Below are 17,947 nucleotides of genomic sequence, written 5' to 3'. Positions count from 1 at the left end.
ACATTACTGATCCTGAGTTACATCCTGTATTATACTCCAGAGCTGCACTCACTATTCTGCTGGTGAAGTGAGAGAGTTGTCTCACTTAGGACGACACCCAGGTCACCCATGAACCTCCCGCAGGTCACCCATTGCTCAGGCAGTACATAACTGTGGTTTTCTCTTTCTTTCTCTGTCCAGGGAGAGTTTGGAATATTAACCACACAGCACACGAGTTCTGAAATCATAAAGGAAGAGTCTCAGACAAAGGTTTGCATCTCTTCCCGGTGTAAATTGCATTTTTATGGATGGGTCATATACCTCAATTTATTAAGTAAATCACCAGAGAAATAAGTGCAAGGAGAGACACTTAAGTCACTTAATTACCTTGATTAAGATTCCGTAGTAAGTTCGCACTGGTTTAATCAAGAACATTCCAAAATTGCTGAAAAGCCGTATTAGGGCTCGGTGTCTCGTTCTGTAGATGTAAAGTGTCCAGTGAGTTTAGGAGGCGGCTTCATTTCCCCAGTCATCCAAAAATCGCGAATGATGGAATGTGCTCTGCAACGGGAGAACCTTAAATTACACAAATTAGCCTTATTAGTCAGATTTCTAATCAATAGCTGTAAAGTGATGGCTGTGGGGCCGCAGCGCGTCGCTCACTCTGCAGATACAAGAAAAGTAGAGGAAAAGTTTTGTGAACCATGAATTGCAGAGGAGCGGACAAAGAGTGACTTTCCATCTGTATTTATTCCATGGATGGTTCCCTGGAAGGAAGATGACGTGCGCCGGGGTCCACTACTACTGTGGTGATCGTCCCCCCCATGCTCAGAACCTGGCATTAGTGAAGAGCGGATCTGCCGAAATTCTAAAGCTTGCTTAAATTTGGCAAGGTCATTTGATTTGTAACAAATTTATTCCATGCAAATAGTATTATAATGAAAAAAAATAAAACTCACCAGCTCTCACCTGTCCCACGGCGCAGCAACGCTCCAGTCTAGGCGTGTTCATCAGTCTGGACAATGGAGTGTTCTTTAATGGAGCATCTTCATCATCCTCTAACGCCCATCATCTTTTGTATTTTCCTGTGTCCGGTATCACCTGTGTCTTCCAGTGCCCTGTCTATTCTGTGTCTTCTGGCAAATGGCATCTTCCGTGTCTTCCGATGCCAGCGTCTTTTGTGATTTCTGGTGCCCGGCATTTTCTGTGTCTTCAGGCACCTCCCAGTTTTTGTTTCATCCGGAACCTGGTATCTTTTATGTCTTCAGATGCCCAGCATCTTCTGGTCTTCTGGCACATGGCATCTCCTGTGTCTTCTGGCATCTTCTGGTCTTCTGGCACATGGCATCTCCTGTGTCTTCTGGCATCTCCTGTGTATTCTGGCATCTCCTGTGTCTTCTGGCATCTCCTGTGTATTCTGGCATCTCCTGTGTCTTCTGGCATTTCCTGTGTCTTCTGGCGTCCGGCCTCTTCTGTGTCTTCTGGTGTCCGGCCTCTTCTGTGTCTTCTGGTGTCCGGCCTCTTCTGTGTCTTCTGGTACCCAGCCTCTCCTGTGTCTCCTGGCACCCAACATTTTCTGTGTCTTCTGGTACCCAGCCTCTTCTGTGTCTCCTGGTGTCCGGCCTCTTCTGTGTCTTCTGGTACCCAGCCTCTTCAGTGTCTTCTGGTACCCAGCCTTTTCTGTGTCTTCTGATAGCCAGCCTCTTCTGTGTCTCCTGGCACCCAACATTTTCTGTGTCTTCTGGTACCCAGCCTCTTCTGTGTCTCCTGGCACCCAACATTTTCTGTGTCTTCTGGTACCCAGCCTCTTCTGTGTCTCCTGGCACCCAACATTTTCTGTGTCTTCTGGCACCCATCCTCTTCTGTGTCTCCTGGCACCCAACATCTTCTGTGTCTCCTGGCACCCAACATCTTCTGTGTCTTCTGGTACCCAGCCTCTTCTGTGTCTTCTGGTACCCAGCCTCTTCTGTGTCTTCTGGTACCCAGCCTCTTCTGTGTCTTCTGGTACCCAGCCTCTTCTGTGTCTTCTGGTACCCAGCCTCTTCTGTGTCTTCTGGTACCCGGCCTCTTCTGTGTCTTCTGGTACCCAGCCTCTTCTGTGTCTTCTGGTACCCGGCCTCTTCTGTGTCTTCTGGTACCCGGCCTCTTCTGGTACCCAGCCTCTTCTGTGTCTTCTGGTACCCGGCCTCTTCTGTGTCTTCTGGTACCCAGCCTCTTCTGTGTCTTCTGGTACCCAGCCTCTTCTGTGTCTTCTGGTACCCAGCCTCTTCTGTGTCTTTTGGTACCCGGCCTCTTCTGTGTCTTCTGGTACCCAGCCTCTTCTGTGTCTTCTGGTACCCGGCCTCTTCTGTGTCTTCTGGTACCCAGCCTCTTCTGTGTCTTCTGGTACCCGGCCTCTTCTGTGTCTTCTGGTACCCAGCCTCTTCTGTGTCTTCTGGTACCCAACATCTTCTGTGTCTTCTGGTACCCAGCCTCTTCTGTGTCTTCTGGTACCCAGCCTCTTCTGTGTCTTCTGGTACCCAGCCTCTTCTGTGTCTTCTGGTACCCAACATCTTCTGTGTCTTCTGGTACCCGGCCTCTTCTGTGTCTTCTGGTACCCAGCCTCTTCTGTGTCTTCTGGTACCCAGCCTCTTCTGTGTCTTCTGGTACCCAGCCTCTTCTGTGTCTTCTGGTACCCGGCCTCTTCTGTGTCTTCTGGTACCCGGCCTCTTCTGTGTCTTCTGGTACCCGGCCTCTTCTGTGTCTTCTGGTACCCAGCCTCTTCTGTGTCTTCTGGTACCCAGCCTCTTCTGTGTCTTCTGGTACCCGGCCTCTTCTGTGTCTTCTGGTACCCAGCCTCTTCTGTGTCTTCTGGTACCCAGCCTCTTCTGTGTCTTCTGGTACCCAGCCTCTTCTGTGTCTTCTGGTACCCGGCCTCTTCTGTGTCTTCTGGTACCCAGCCTCTTCTGTGTCTTCTGGTACCCAGCCTCTTCTGTGTCTTCTGGTACCCAGCCTCTTCTGTGTCTTCTGGTACCCGGCCTCTTCTCTGTCTTCTGGTACCCAGCCTCTCCTGTGTCTCCTGGCACCCAACATCTTCTGTGTCTTCTGGTACCCGGCCTCTTCTGTGTCTTCTGGTACCCGGCCTCTTCTCTGTCTTCTGGTACCCAGCCTCTCCTGTGTCTCCTGGCACCCAACATCTTCTGTGTCTTCTGGTACCCAGCCTCTTCTGTGTCTTCTGGTACCCGGCCTCTTCTCTGTCTTCTGGTACCCAGCCTCTCCTGTGTCTCCTGGCACCCAACATCTTCTGTGTCTTCTGGTACCCGGCCTCTTCTGTGTCTTCTGGTACCCGACCTCTTCTCTGTCTTCTGGTACCCAGCCTCTCCTGTGTCTCCTGGCACCCAACATCTTCTGTGTCTTCTGGTACCCGGCCTCTTCTGTGTCTTCTGGTACCCGGCCTCTTCTGTGTCTTCTGGTGTCCGGCCTCTTCTGTGTCTTCTGGTGTCCGGCCTCTTCTGTGTCTTCTGGTGTCCGGCCTCTTCTGTGTCTTCTGGTACCCAGCCTCTTCTGTGTCTCCTGGCACCCAACATTTTCTGTGTCTTCTGGTACCCAGCCTCTTCTGTGTCTCCTGGTGTCCGGCCTCTTCTGTGTCTTCTGGTACCCAGCCTCTTCAGTGTCTTCTGGTACCCAGCCTTTTCTGTGTCTTCTGGTACCCAGCCTCTTCTGTGTCTCCTGGCACCCAACATTTTCTGTGTCTTCTGGTACCCAGCCTCTTCTGTGTCTCCTGGCACCCAACATTTTCTGTGTCTTCTGGTACCCAGCCTCTTCTGTGTCTCCTGGCACCCATCCTCTTCTGTGTCTTCTGGTACCCAGCCTCTTCTGTGTCTCCTGGCACCCAACATCTTCTGTGTCTCCTGGCACCCAACATCTTCTGTGTCTTCTGGTACCCAGCCTCTTCTGTGTCTTCTGGTACCCAGCCTCTTCTGTGTCTTCTGGTACCCAGCCTCTTCTGTGTCTTCTGGTACCCAGCCTCTTCTGTGTCTTCTGGTACCCAGCCTCTTCTGTGTCTTCTGGTACCCGGCCTCTTCTGTGTCTTCTGGTACCCAGCCTCTTCTGTGTCTTCTGGTACCCGGCCTCTTCTGTGTCTTCTGGTACCCAGCCTCTTCTGTGGCTTCTGGTACCCAGCCTCTTCTGTGTCTTCTGGTACCGGCCTCTTCTGTGTCTTCTGGTACCCAGCCTCTTCTGTGTCTTCTGGTACCCAGCCTCTTCTGTGTCTTCTGGTACCCAGCCTCTTCTGTGTCTTCTGGTACCCGGCCTCTTCTGTGTCTTCTGGTACCCAGCCTCTTCTGTGTCTTCTGGTACCCAGCCTCTTCTGTGTCTTCTGGTACCCGGCCTCTTCTGTGTCTTCTGGTACCCAGCCTCTTCTGTGTCTTCTGGTACCCAACATCTTCTGTGTCTTCTGGTACCCGGCCTCTTCTGTGTCTTCTGGTACCCAGCCTCTTCTGTGTCTTCTGGTACCCGGCCTCTTCTGTGTCTTCTGGTACCCAGCCTCTTCTGTGTCTTCTGGTACCCGGCCTCTTCTGTGTCTTCTGGTACCCAGCCTCTTCTGTGTCTTCTGGTACCCAGCCTCTTCTGTGTCTTCTGGTACCCGGCCTCTTCTGTGTCTTCTGGTACCCAGCCTCTTCTGTGTCTTCTGGTACCCAACATCTTCTGTGTCTTCTGGTACCCAGCCTCTTCTGTGTCTTCTGGTACCCAGCCTCTTCTGTGTCTTCTGGTACCCGGCCTCTTCTGTGTCTTCTGGTACCCAGCCTCTTCTGTGTCTTCTGGTACCCAGCCTCTTCTGTGTCTTCTGGTACCCAGCCTCTTCTGTGTCTTCTGGTACCCGGCCTCTTCTGTGTCTTCTGGTACCCAGCCTCTTCTGTGTCTTCTGGTACCCAGCCTCTTCTGTGTCTTCTGGTACCCAGCCTCTTCTGTGTCTTCTGGTACCCGGCCTCTTCTCTGTCTTCTGGTACCCAGCCTCTCCTGTGTCTCCTGGCACCCAACATCTTCTGTGTCTTCTGGTACCCGGCCTCTTCTGTGTCTTCTGGTACCCGGCCTCTTCTCTGTCTTCTGGTACCCAGCCTCTCCTGTGTCTCCTGGCACCCAACATCTTCTGTGTCTTCTGGTACCCAGCCTCTTCTGTGTCTTCTGGTACCCAGCCTCTTCTCTGTCTTCTGGTACCCAGCCTCTCCTGTGTCTCCTGGCACCCAACATCTTCTGTGTCTTCTGGTACCCGGCCTCTTCTGTGTCTTCTGGTACCCGGCCTCTTCTCTGTCTTCTGGTACCCAGCCTCTCCTGTGTCTCCTGGCACCCAACATCTTCTGTGTCTTCTGGTACCCGGCCTCTTCTGTGTCTTCTGGTACCCGACCTCTTCTCTGTCTTCTGGTACCCAGCCTCTCCTGTGTCTCCTGGCACCCAACATCTTCTGTGTCTTCTGGTACCCGGCCTCTTCTGTGTCTTCTGGTACCCGGCCTCTTCTCTGTCTTCTGGTACCCAGCCTCTCCTGTGTCTCCTGGCACCCAACATCTTCTGTGTCTTCTGGTACCCGGCCTCTTCTGGTACGTAGCATCTTCAGCATCTTCCAACACCGAGCATTTTCTGTATCTTCTGGTGCCTGGCATTTTCTGTGCCTTCCCGCGTCCTACATCTTCTGTATCTTCTGGCGCTTTGACTTTTCTGTATCTAATGGTGCCTGGCCTGTGTCTTCTAGCGTCAGTATCTTCCAACACTCGGCATCTTCTATGTCTTCTGGTGGCTGTCATCTTTGACATCTCCTGCGCTCACTAGGGTATGTTGTTTTAAGTTGCGCGGCACACTCATGATGTCAAATGACATGCTTCAGCATAAAGGGCGCCAACGATGCTGGCACTAGAAAATTCTGAAGATGACCCAGTGATGACCGCAACGGTGACCAGTCTAAAGAAAGCAGGTGGGTGCCAAGTGAGTATTACTATTATTATTATTATTTTTTACCTCCTCCTGGAACTTGAATCCAGCAATAATCCCTATCTATCGTGTGCAGTTTATAATGCTGGCGTCTTATTGTCTAAGGAGCCATTGGGCTTCAGTACTTGGGTGAGGTTACTACTTTTTTAGCCCGACTGCTAAGACCCTGCAATACTATCCAAAATGTAAAATGGAAAATTCATTTATTCTCCATAACTTGAAGCACCCAAACAATAGGATCTTTTGGGTATTGTTTGTTAAATCATGCCACTTGTTGGCAAGACTTGATGCTTTTGGCAAGTATCTCCAATGTATTGCAAAGATAAAACTGACCCCCTTCTCTATGCCAACAAATTATCTGTCGATGATCTATCTATTATCTATCTCATATTTATCTATTATCTATCTATTATCATCTATTATCTATTATCTATATATTATCTATTATCTATCTATCTATCATTTATTATCTATCATATATCAATCTATTATCTATATATGATTTATTATAGATATTATCTATCTAGGAAAGACTGCAACCAATTAAAAATAAAAATAAAATATAACAGAATATGAGTATGCTGATTTTGAGGGGAAAAGGGACCTATTTATTGTCTGTAGTGAATAAATTGCAGCATCAGAAGATGAGTGTGCTGTCTCTGAGGCTGAAACTGACTTTCTACTTCTGTTATTATGTTTCACATTAGAAAGTTAAAACGGAAAGCGAGAGAATCCAGGTTCTTGACGATTAAACATCTTGTAGCCAATCAGATGACGGGAATTACTACAGCTTTAGGATAGGAGTGTGCTGATTTTGCAGGAGGCAGTGACCTGAGTTTACATAAATGAATACTGAACAAGGATAAGGACATAACATGATGCGTAATAAGAAGAGAATGTGATTCCCGGAATGCAAGATATTAAAAGTGAAGAAAAATAAAAGTTATTTGCCCGACGTCTTCCTTGTCTTTCCCGATGTATATTTGTAATTTACATAAAGCAGAAATACAAGTTATAAAGCAAACAGCCCAGAATATCTGAAACATATAAAACATCTGAAATCCAGATAGTAATTTCTTCATTAAAAATGCACTCGAGTCGAATGCCTTGTGTAGTTTAACGGCATGAAATCACAGATTTAATTTCCAGTAGAAACAATCAAGATTCCAATCCTCCATCTCTAAATGTAATAACCATGAAATAGCTTAACAGAAGTGAAATGCAGAAGCTCATAAATCTCTGAACCAAAAACACTAAACAAGTAAGCAAAACGGCCCATGAAATACACATTATATAAAAAATGTAAAGCGCGGCATTGTCATAACGATAAAGAACATCCTGCTTTGCAATAAAAGGCTTTTGTGCGCAATGACGGGTGAGCCGCGAGCAAAATAAAACCAAATCTGTCTCATTTTACATCTTAATTTCTAATGGAGTCAATTACAAACTTTAAGGCATATAGAAAATAAAAAAATGATACAATGTACACAATAAATCAGGTTATATATGTACAGCTTTGCTGTATAGAACAGGACAGAATCAGCAGAGGACGGTCTGGTAAATAATTGCTCTGCAAATCAATTCTAAAGAAAAAAAAAATCCAAATTCTTTTAGAATTTACCAAAATTTGTGAATTCAGGCAAAGTCAAGTGTTGGTCAATTCGCTCATGTAAATCCACCAAAATGGTGGCCGGTTAAGACAGAATTTTACTGAAGTCCAAAGGGTTGGGAGGGGGTGAAAACATGTCTCTTGTGCATTCTTCAGGCGTTTTTTGAGCAGGGAGTGACTGAGTTTGCTGGGATGCAGTGGGAAAAGATGTCTTAAGATTGGACTGGAGCCAGAAAAGCTGCATGGCTGGATGGTTTAGAGCTGATACCAGGCCTCACATGATGTTTTTCGACTTTGGGGCCATGTGTCAGGACATTGGCTCTATGTTATGGGGCCTGGAGGAGGATCACAACATTATAAAACACGTAAGAGGTAAATTGCAAATTTGCTAGTTTTTACAAACACTTTGCAATTTTGCACCCATTTTATTAACCTTGATTTATTCACCCTCACCCGGTCCAGGTTTGAGTCTCTGACAAAGCTACCAATCTCTGCAGCCAAGTAGTGTGCTCAGCAGCTCTGTGCGGCTTCTGCTGTCTGCTCAGGCTCGGAAGCTACGACAGACCAGGGGAGGGTGAGTAAAGCTCACAAAAGTTCAACTTTGGGAAAAGTAGTTTTGATTTAAAAAAAAGAAAAAAAGGTTGGAAAGAAACATTTTTCAGAATTAATCGAACAAGGCACAAGCCGAAGGGATTTTTCACGAAATGCCTAAAAGAGAACAAAAGCCGAGACCTAGAAAAGAGGTAAAAAAAAAGTCTTTTATTTTCTTCTATTTTTTTATTTTAGCTTAAACAGAAGCCGACTTTATCCTCCTCATTTCAATAATTCCTTTGCTCTGCAGTCTGAAACAAGTCTGAACCCCACCGGCTCCTAAGCAACAACGACTATTGGCTGCGCCAGCAGAAACTCAAGTACTGTAATTCGCTTTAAACTGTTTAACGACAAGAATAACATGTAACCACTGCATAACCGACACGACAGGAAGCTGCTGGCTTAACACAGTGATAAAGTTTTTTAATCAAATCCTAGAGCCGGCTGCTTTAATGCTAAGAACAGACAATGAGCCGTCCCCGAAGAGGCAGGAAAATAACATCAAGTGCACTTTGGGGGAAAAAGTTCATTTATAGAACGCTATCGACTGGGAGACAAAAAAAAAATTGTCACAATGTAAAAAGAACAGAAAAGAAAGAGTTTTTGAAATCCGATCATCGACTGGAAAATGATTTCCTCCAAATAGAAAACGAGATAAAAAAAAAAAAATGTTTTTGAAAAATAAGGCCGTTCCTTCAAGGACGGGATCGCCGGAGTGGAGGACTTCAAAGAATAGGGCGAGTTTAATGATCTGAAGACGGAGAATTTTTTTTCTTCTTAAGAATAAAAATAACGAAGCCTGTCACCCAACGTCGCTGTCAGTTTTTTTTTTACATTTCACAAAACATCCAATGTTTTTTTTTTTCTCTTTTCTATTATCATTTAGAGAAAGAACTTTTACCACAAAGAATTTTTAACAAGCTGCAAAGCTTTTCATTTCTCGAGATGCCGGGAAAAGAATGTCCTATATTTGAGAAGCAGACGTCTCCTCGGTGGCCCTGTTTAGCGTGGCAAGAAAATAGTCATTATATTAAAAAAAGGCACAAAAATGTAAAAAAAATAAATAAAAAGAAATATTATAATTATCTGTCTACAATCAACAGATTAATGGACTTCTTTGGCTTTGCAAATTTCAAAGTAGCAAGAAATCTGGAGTCTTTGTGAAGGAAATGTGATACTGGCATTATATCTGCTGCTTCTGATTAATATCGCTCAGTAAATCCCATTTTATAACTCTGTTGTATAAAGCATCGGAATTGAACGCTGGTTTACGCATTTTTTATACAGTACAGTAGTTGAATAGTTTATTGCTTTTTGCATCTTTTTGTTTTATTTTTAAAGATGCTGCCTAAAAATAAGCTGATCGCATAACCTCAGTGATCAATTCTGCAGAACAACGCTAAGTGGAGGTAAGTGTTTGCCTTTCTGCAGGAAGTGGAGGAGGGTGTGGTCTTCTCTACAGGAAGTGGAGGCGGAGGTTTGCCTTTCTACAGGAAGTGGAGGAGGGTGTGTACTTCACTACAGGAAGTGGAGGCGGAGGTTTGCCTTTCTACAGGAAGTGGAGGAGGGTGTGTACTTCACTACAGGAAGTGGAGGCGGAGGTTTGCCTTTCTACAGGAAGTGGAGGAGGGTGTGTACTTCACTACAGGAAGTGGAGGCGGAGGTTTGCCTTTCTTCAGGAAGTGGAGGAGGGTGTGTACTTCACTACAGGAAGTGGAGGCGGAGGTTTGCCTTACTACAGGAAGTGGAGGAGGGTGTGTACTTCACTACAGGAAGTGGAGGCAGAGGTTTGCCTTTCTACAGGAAGTGGAGGAGGGTGTGTACTTCACAACAGGAAGTGGAGGCGGAGGTTTGCCTTTCTGCAGGAAGTGGTGGAGGGTGTGGACTTCTCTACAGGAAGTGGAGGCAGAGGTTTGCCTTTCTACAGGAAGTGGAGGAGGGTGTGTACTTCACTACAGGAAGTGGAGGTGGGTGTTTGTCTTTCTACAGGAAGTGGAAGAGTGAGTTTGCGTTTCTATGGGAAGTGGAGGCAGGAGTTTGCCTTTTTACAGGTAGTTGAGGTGGGTGTTTGAATTTCTACAGTAAGTGGAGGCAAGAGTTTGCCTTTTTACGGGAAGTGGAGGTGGGTATTTTTCTTTCTACAGGAAGTGGAGGAGGGTGTTTTTATTTCTACAGGAAGTGGAATTGGGTTTTTGTCTTTCTACAGGAAGTGGAGGCAATTAATTACTCCTCTACAGAAAGGGAAGGTGGGAGTTTACTTCTCTACAGGAAATGGAGGCGGGTGTTTGACTTTCTACGGGAAGAGGAGGAAGGTGTTTACTTCTCTACAGGAAGTGGAGGCGGAGGTTTGCCTTTCTACAGGAAGTGGAGGAGGGTGTGTACTTCTCTATAGGAAGTGGAGCCTGAGGTTTGCCTTTCTACAGGAAGTGGAGGAGGGTGTGTACTTCACTACAGGAAGTGGAGGCAGAGGTTTGCCTTTCTACAGGAAGTGGAGGAGGGTGTGTACTTCTCTATAGGAAGTGGAGGCAGAGGTTTGCCTTTTCTACAGGAAGTGGAGGAGGGTGTGTACTTCTCTATAGGAAGTGGAGGCGGAGGTTTGCCTTTCTGCAGGAAGTGTTGGAGGGTGTGGACTTCTCTGCAGGAAGTGGAGGCGGAGGTTTGCCTTTCTACAGGAAGTGGTGGAGGGTGTGGACTTCTCTACAGGAAGTGGAGGCGGAGGTTTGTCTTTCTACAGGAAGTGAAGGAGGGTGTGTACTTCTCTACAGGAAGTGGAGGCGGAGGTTTGCCTTTCTACAGGAAGTGAAGGAGGGTGTGGACTTCTCTACAGGAAGTGGAGGCAGAGGTTTGCCTTTCTACAGGAAGTGGAGGAGGGTGTGTATTTCACTACAGGAAGTGGAGGTGGGTGTTTGTCTTTCTACAGGAAGTGGAAGAGTGAGTTTGCGTTTCTATGGGAAGTGGAGGCAGGAGTTTGCCTTTTTACAGGTAGTTGAAGTGGATGTTTGAATTTCTACAGTAAGTGGAGGCAAGAGTTTGCCTTTTTACGGGAAGTGGAGGTGGATGTTTGCCTTGCTACAGGAAGTGGAGGCTGGCCTATTCCTTTATACAGGAAGTGGAGGTGTGTATTTTCCTTTCCACAGGAAGTGGAGGAGGGCGTTTTTATTTCTACAGGAAGTGGAATTGGGTTTTTGTCTTTCTACAGAAAGTGGAGGCAATTGATTACTCCTCTACAGAAAGGGGAGGTGGAAGTTTACTTCTCTACAGGAAATGGAGGCAGGTGTTTAACTTTCTACAGGAAGAGGAGGAGGGTGTTTACTTCTCTACAGGAAATGGAGGCGGGTGTTTGCCCTTCTACAGGAAGTGAAAGTAGGTGTTTTTATTTCTACAGGAAATTGAATTGGGTGTTCATCTTTCTACAGGAAGTGGAGGCAATTGTTTAGTCCTCTACAGAAAGGGGAAGTGGGTACTCTGGTAAAATATTTGAAGGCTTAATAAAGGCCGACTTTCAGTTTAGGACAGACAATTAATTGAAAAGATGTAATCCATGTTGCGAAGTGAGAAAAAGGAAGATCCAACACCTATAGCACTGGCAGAATGCTGATAAAAAGGAAGTGCCTACTCAAAATTTCCATTGTTGGCTTTTGATGGGACTTAGCAAAAAAAAGGAGGGTCTAATCGTTCCAGAGAGGACAGTGAGGGGAGGTTCCTGCTGCAGGAAGTTGTCTTACTACCAGAAAAAAGCAAGAGTTTAAGGTTTGCGAGAGTGAAAGACTCACTTTTATTAATATTTTCATATTTCTAGAGTAATAAGACAAAAGGAAAAATTTCTATTTTTGACATAATTTAGTGTTTGACTTCAGTCTAATTGAAAACTATTAGTGTTTAATGATATTATGGCCTGGGACGTGATTATAGGGGCTACTGATCCTGAAGGAGGAAGAAGCACAGAAGGTCCCAATGTCATAAATGTCATATTATAGTTGGGGGTCCTAATATGGAAATTTCCTTTGGGGCCCAGGAGCATCAGGTTAATCCTCTGATCACAACACAACATGAAAGATGAGGAAACTCAACTCCGCTGCTTCTTTTTAGCAAACAAATCACACAACATAATAACCAACGGAGGAAGAGAATGTGTTGTCTGAGCAAACAAACGTTGGCTGATCCTCAATGAATCAATCCCCGCTCGCCTCCCGGTCCTCCATTACTGCTTCCTGGTAATGAGAGCGCTCCTCTACCTCTTACAACTCAATCAATGGGTTCGGATTGTCATTAGCCAACCTCGTGGCCAGCTGCAGCCGTCCATTCACTTTCTTCTTTATAGATTTCTACCTGGAGATTTATTGTTTGACATTTCTTCTCCTTATGTTTTCATAAAGCCCATCTGGACACTGCGGAGGTTTTTTGGATGGATTGGTGATGAAAATACCTGCCCCACATTTCCCCATACCTGCTATTATCTGTATGGATAAGGCTTCCATGCTCGGCTCACTGGATTGGATCCTGCTTGTCTCTGTTTTGCAAATCTTCCAGTGTAATTTCCACCCAGAAGATGCAGCAGACACTCCATGATCAAAATTGCAATATAAGCAAAAAAAAAATGTAGATTGTGCAAACTCTAGTAATACACTTAGGTATGCGTCCCCTTCATATCATGCCACCAGCAGTTGCTCCCCATGATATCATGACACCAGCGGTTGCTCCACCATCATATCATGACACCAGCGATTGCTCCCCATCATATCATGACACCAGCAATTGCTCCCCACCATATCATAACACCAGCGGTTGCTCCCCATCATATCATGACACCAGCAATTGCTCCCCATGATATCATGATACCAGCGGTTGCTCCCCATCAGATCATAACATCAGCAGTTGTTCCCCATCATATCATGACACCAATGATTGCTCCCCATCACATCATGACACCAGCGGTTGCTCACTAACATATCATGACACCAGGGGTTGCACCCCCATCATATCATGACATCAGCGGTTGCTCCCCCATCATATCATGACACCAGCGATTGCTCCCTATCATATCATGATACCAGCAGTTGCTCCCTATCATATCATGACACCAGGGGTTGCTCCCCCATGATATTATGACACCAGCAGTTGCTCATCCATCATATCATGACACCAGTGATTGCTCCCCATCATATCATGACACCAGCGATTGCTTCCCCATCATATCATGACACCAGCGGTTGCACCCCCATCATATCATGACACCAGCGGTTGCTCCCCCATGATATTATGACACCAGCAGTTGCTCCTCCATCATATCATGACACCAGTGATTGCTCCCCTTCATATCATGACACCAGCGGTTGCACCCCCATCATATCATGACACCAGCAGTTGCTCCCCCATGATATTATGACACCAGCAGTTGCTCCTCCTTCATATCATGACACCAGCGGTTGCTCCCCCATCATATCATGACACCAGGGGTTGCTCCCCCATCATATGACACCAGCGATTACTCCCCGTCATATCATGACACCAGCGGTTGTTCCCCATCATATTCTAACACCAGTGGTTGCTCCCCCATCATATCATGACACCAGCAGTTGCTCCCCTATCATATCATGACACCAGGGGTTGCACCCCCATCATATCATGACACCAGTGATTGCTCCCCATCATATCATGACACCAGCAGTTGCTCCCCCATCATATCATGACACCAGCGGTTGCTCCCCCATCATATCATGACACCAGCGGTTACTCCCCCATCATATGACACCAGCGATTGCTCCCCGTCATATCATGACACAAGCGGTTGTTCCCCATCATATTCTAACACCAGCAGTTGCTCCCCCATCATATCATGACACCAGTGATTGCTCCCCATCATATCATGACACCAGTGATTGCTCCCCATCATATCATGACACCAGTGATTGCTCCCCATCATATCATGACACCAGCGGTTGCTCCCCCATCATATCATGACACCAGCGGTTGCTCCCCCATCATATCATGACACCAGCGATTGCTCCCCATCATATCATGACACCAAGGGTTGCCCCCCCTGTCATATCATGACACCAGGGGTTGCACCCCCATCATATCATGACACAAGGGGTGTCTCCCCCATCATATCATGACACCAGTGGTTGCTCCCTGTCATATGACATCAGTGATTGATCCCCCATCATATCCTGACACCAGCGGTTGCACCCCCATTATATCATGACACCAGCGATTGCTCCCCATTATATCATGACACCAGCGGATGCTCCCCATCATATCATGACACCAGAGGTTGTTCCCCATTATATCATGACACCAGCGATTGCTCCCCATTATATCATGACACCAGCGGATGCTCCCCATCATATCATGACACCAGTGATTGCTCCCCATTATATCATGACACCAGCGGTTGCACCCCCATTATATCATGACACCAGCGATTGCTCCCCATCATATCATGACACCAGAGGTTGCTCCCCATTATATCATGACACCAGCGGATGCTCCCTATCATATCATGACACCAGAGGTTGCTCCCCATTATATCATGACACCAGCGGTTGCTCCCCTATCATATCATATCCCAGACCCCCATAAATACCTGCCTGTCCTGACCTCGGCTTTTAGAAGGAAATACATCATCCTGGTGCTGCGCTTACAAGCTCTTAGTATTGGCCACTCTTCTGGGACAGCGACCCGAGGATCCACCCTGGGAAAGGCTTAGGTGACAGGGATGCGAAACTAGAAATAGTGACTCCATTATGGGAGCCCGATTTTTACTCCTCAGTATGAGGTTGCCGCCGCAGATGTAATTTGGCATTTACTGTACCGGTGACATATAAATGCCCGAGTGAGAATATGATGTCAGGTTCAGAGAAGGAAAATATACTGAGAAGCCGAAACCATTCACAAAGTAAAAGGAAATGTTTTCTGGGGGATGAGGCCGGATTGCTGAGGAGTCAGCGGAATGAGCAACCAGGTACTCAGGTTACAAAATCCCTGCGAGGTGATAAAAGCATAAAATGTTCAATGATGAAGGGTTCAGCTGAAAATATATATTACTTTATAAGACACATAAAAATGTTCTCAGCCTGGCATGGAAGAAATCGAAAAATGTATAAAATAAAGGAACAGTTCTCAAAAACTCCGCTAATAATTAATAATCTATTTGCCGTCTGCTTGTAAAGTTTAAAGAGATCTTTCATTACAAAAGGTCAATTTTTCAGTGTAACAAGGTCTCTAGCTATCTATTATCTATCTATATATTATCTATTATCTATCTATTATCTATCTACGGTATCTATCTATTATCTATCTATCTATATATTATCTATCTATTATCTATCTATTATCTATCTATATATTATCTATCTATTATCTATCTATCTATTATCTATCTATATATTATCTATCTATTATCTATCTATCTATCTATTATCTATCTATATATTATCTATCTATCTATCTATCTATCTATCTATCTATTATCTATCTATATATTATCTATCTATTATCTATCTATCTATTATCTATCTATATATTATCTATCTATTATCTATCTATCTATCTATCTATTATCTATCTATATATTAATATATTATATATCTATATATTATCTATTATCTATCTATCTATTATCTATCTATATATTAATATAATATATGCAGTGATCCCCAGTCTACTGAAGTGCCACATGACCAGCTCTACCCTGACCTAGTGTATCCTCACCCATCCCCTGTAGACTGTGAGCCCTCGCGAGCAGGGTCCTCTCTCCTTCTGTACTTCTGTGTGCCTTGTTTTACTCATGTTTATTGTACTTGTCTATATTTGCCCCATTCACATGTAAAGCTCCATGGAATAAATGGCGCTATAAAAATGAATAATAATAATATATTATCTATTATCTATCTATCTATTATCTATCTATATATTAATATATTATATATCTATATATCTATATATTATCTATTATCTATCTATATATTATCTATTATCTATCTATCTACAGTTAGGTTCATATATATTTGGACAGAGACAACATTTTTCTAATTTTGGTTATAGACGTTACCACAATGAATTTTAAACAAAACAATTCAGATGCAGTTGAAGTTCAGACTTTTAGCTTTCATTTGAGGGTATCCACATTAAAATTGGATGAAGGGTTTAGGAGTTTCAGCTCCTTAACATGTGCCACCCTGTTTTTAAAGGGACCAAAAGTAATTGGACAATTGACTCCAAGGCTATTTTATGGACAGGTGTGGGCAATCCCTTCGTTATGTAATTCTCAATTAAGCAGATAAAAGGCCTGGAGTTGATTTGAGGTGTGGTGCTGCATTTGGAAGGTTTTGCTGTGAAGTAAACATGCGGTAAAGGAGCTCTCCATGCAGGTGAAACAAGCCATCCTTAAGCTGCGAAAACAGAAAAAACCCATCCGAGAAATTGCTACAATATTAGGAGTGGCAAAATCTACAGTTTGGTACATCCTGAGAAAGAAAGCACTGGTGATGAACTCATCAATGCAAAAAGACCTGGGCGCCCACGGGAGACAACAGTGGTGGATGATCGCAGAATAATCTCCATGGTGAAGAGAAACCCCTTCACAACAGCCAACCAAGTGACCAACACTCTCCAGGAGGTCGGCATATCAATATCCAAATCTACCATAAAGAGAAGACTGCATGAAAGTAACTACAGAGGGTTCACTGCACGGTGCAGCCACTCATAAGCATCAAGAAGAAAAAGGCTAGACTGGACTATGCTAAAAAACATCTAAAAAAGCCAACACAGTTCTGGAAGAACATTCTATGGACAGATGAAGCCAAGATCAACCTCTACCAGAATGATGGAAAGAGAAAAGTATGGCGAAGGCGCGGTACAGCTCATGATCCAAAGCAAACCACATCATCTGTAAAACACGGCGGAGGCAGTGTGATGGCGCGGGCATGCATGGCTGCCAGTGGCACTGGGTCACTATTGTTTATTGATGATGTGACACAGGACAGAAGAATGAATTCTGAGGTCTTCAGAGCCGCCATACTGTGTGCTCAGATCCAGCCAAATGCAGCCAAACTGGTTGGTCGTCGTTTCATACTACAGATGGACAATGACCCAAAACATAAAGTCAAAGCAACCCAGGAGTTTATTAAAGCAAAGAAGTGGAATATTTCTCAATGGCCAAGTCAGTCACCTGATCTCAACCCAATTGAGCAGCATTTCATTTGTTAAAGACTAAACTTCAGACAGAAAGGCCCACAAACAAACAGCAACTGAAAACCACCGCAGTGAAGGCCTGGCAGAGCATCAAAAAGGAGGAAACACAGCGTCTGGTGATGTCCATGAGTTCAACACTTCAGGCAGTCATTGCCAACAAAGGGTTTTCAACCAAGAACTAAAAATGAACATTTTATTTAAAAATATTGAATCTGTCCAATTACTTTTGGTTCCTTTAAAAACAGGGTGGCACAAGTTAAGAAGCTGAAACTCCTAAACCCTTTACCCAATTGTAATGTGGATACCTTCAAATGAAAGCTGAAAGTCTGAACTTCAACTGCATCTGAATTGTTTTGTTTAAAGTTCATTGTGGTAATGTCAATAACCAAAATTAGAAAAATGTTGTCTCTGTCCAAATATATATGGACCTCACTGTATATATTATCTATTATCTATCTATCTATCTATCTATCTATCTATCTATCTATCTATCTATCTATTATCTATCTATCATCTGTCTATCTATTATCTATCTATTATCTATCTATCTATCTATCATCTATCTATTATATATCTATTATCTATCTATTATCTATCTATTATCTATCTATC

Source organism: Ranitomeya imitator, chromosome 8 (genome assembly GCF_032444005.1).
Source record: "Ranitomeya imitator isolate aRanImi1 chromosome 8, aRanImi1.pri, whole genome shotgun sequence".
In the NCBI taxonomy this organism is placed as follows: Eukaryota; Metazoa; Chordata; class Amphibia; order Anura; family Dendrobatidae; genus Ranitomeya; species Ranitomeya imitator.
The sequence above is the reverse complement of the archived record's forward strand: the minus strand, read 5'-3'. Positions refer to the sequence as shown.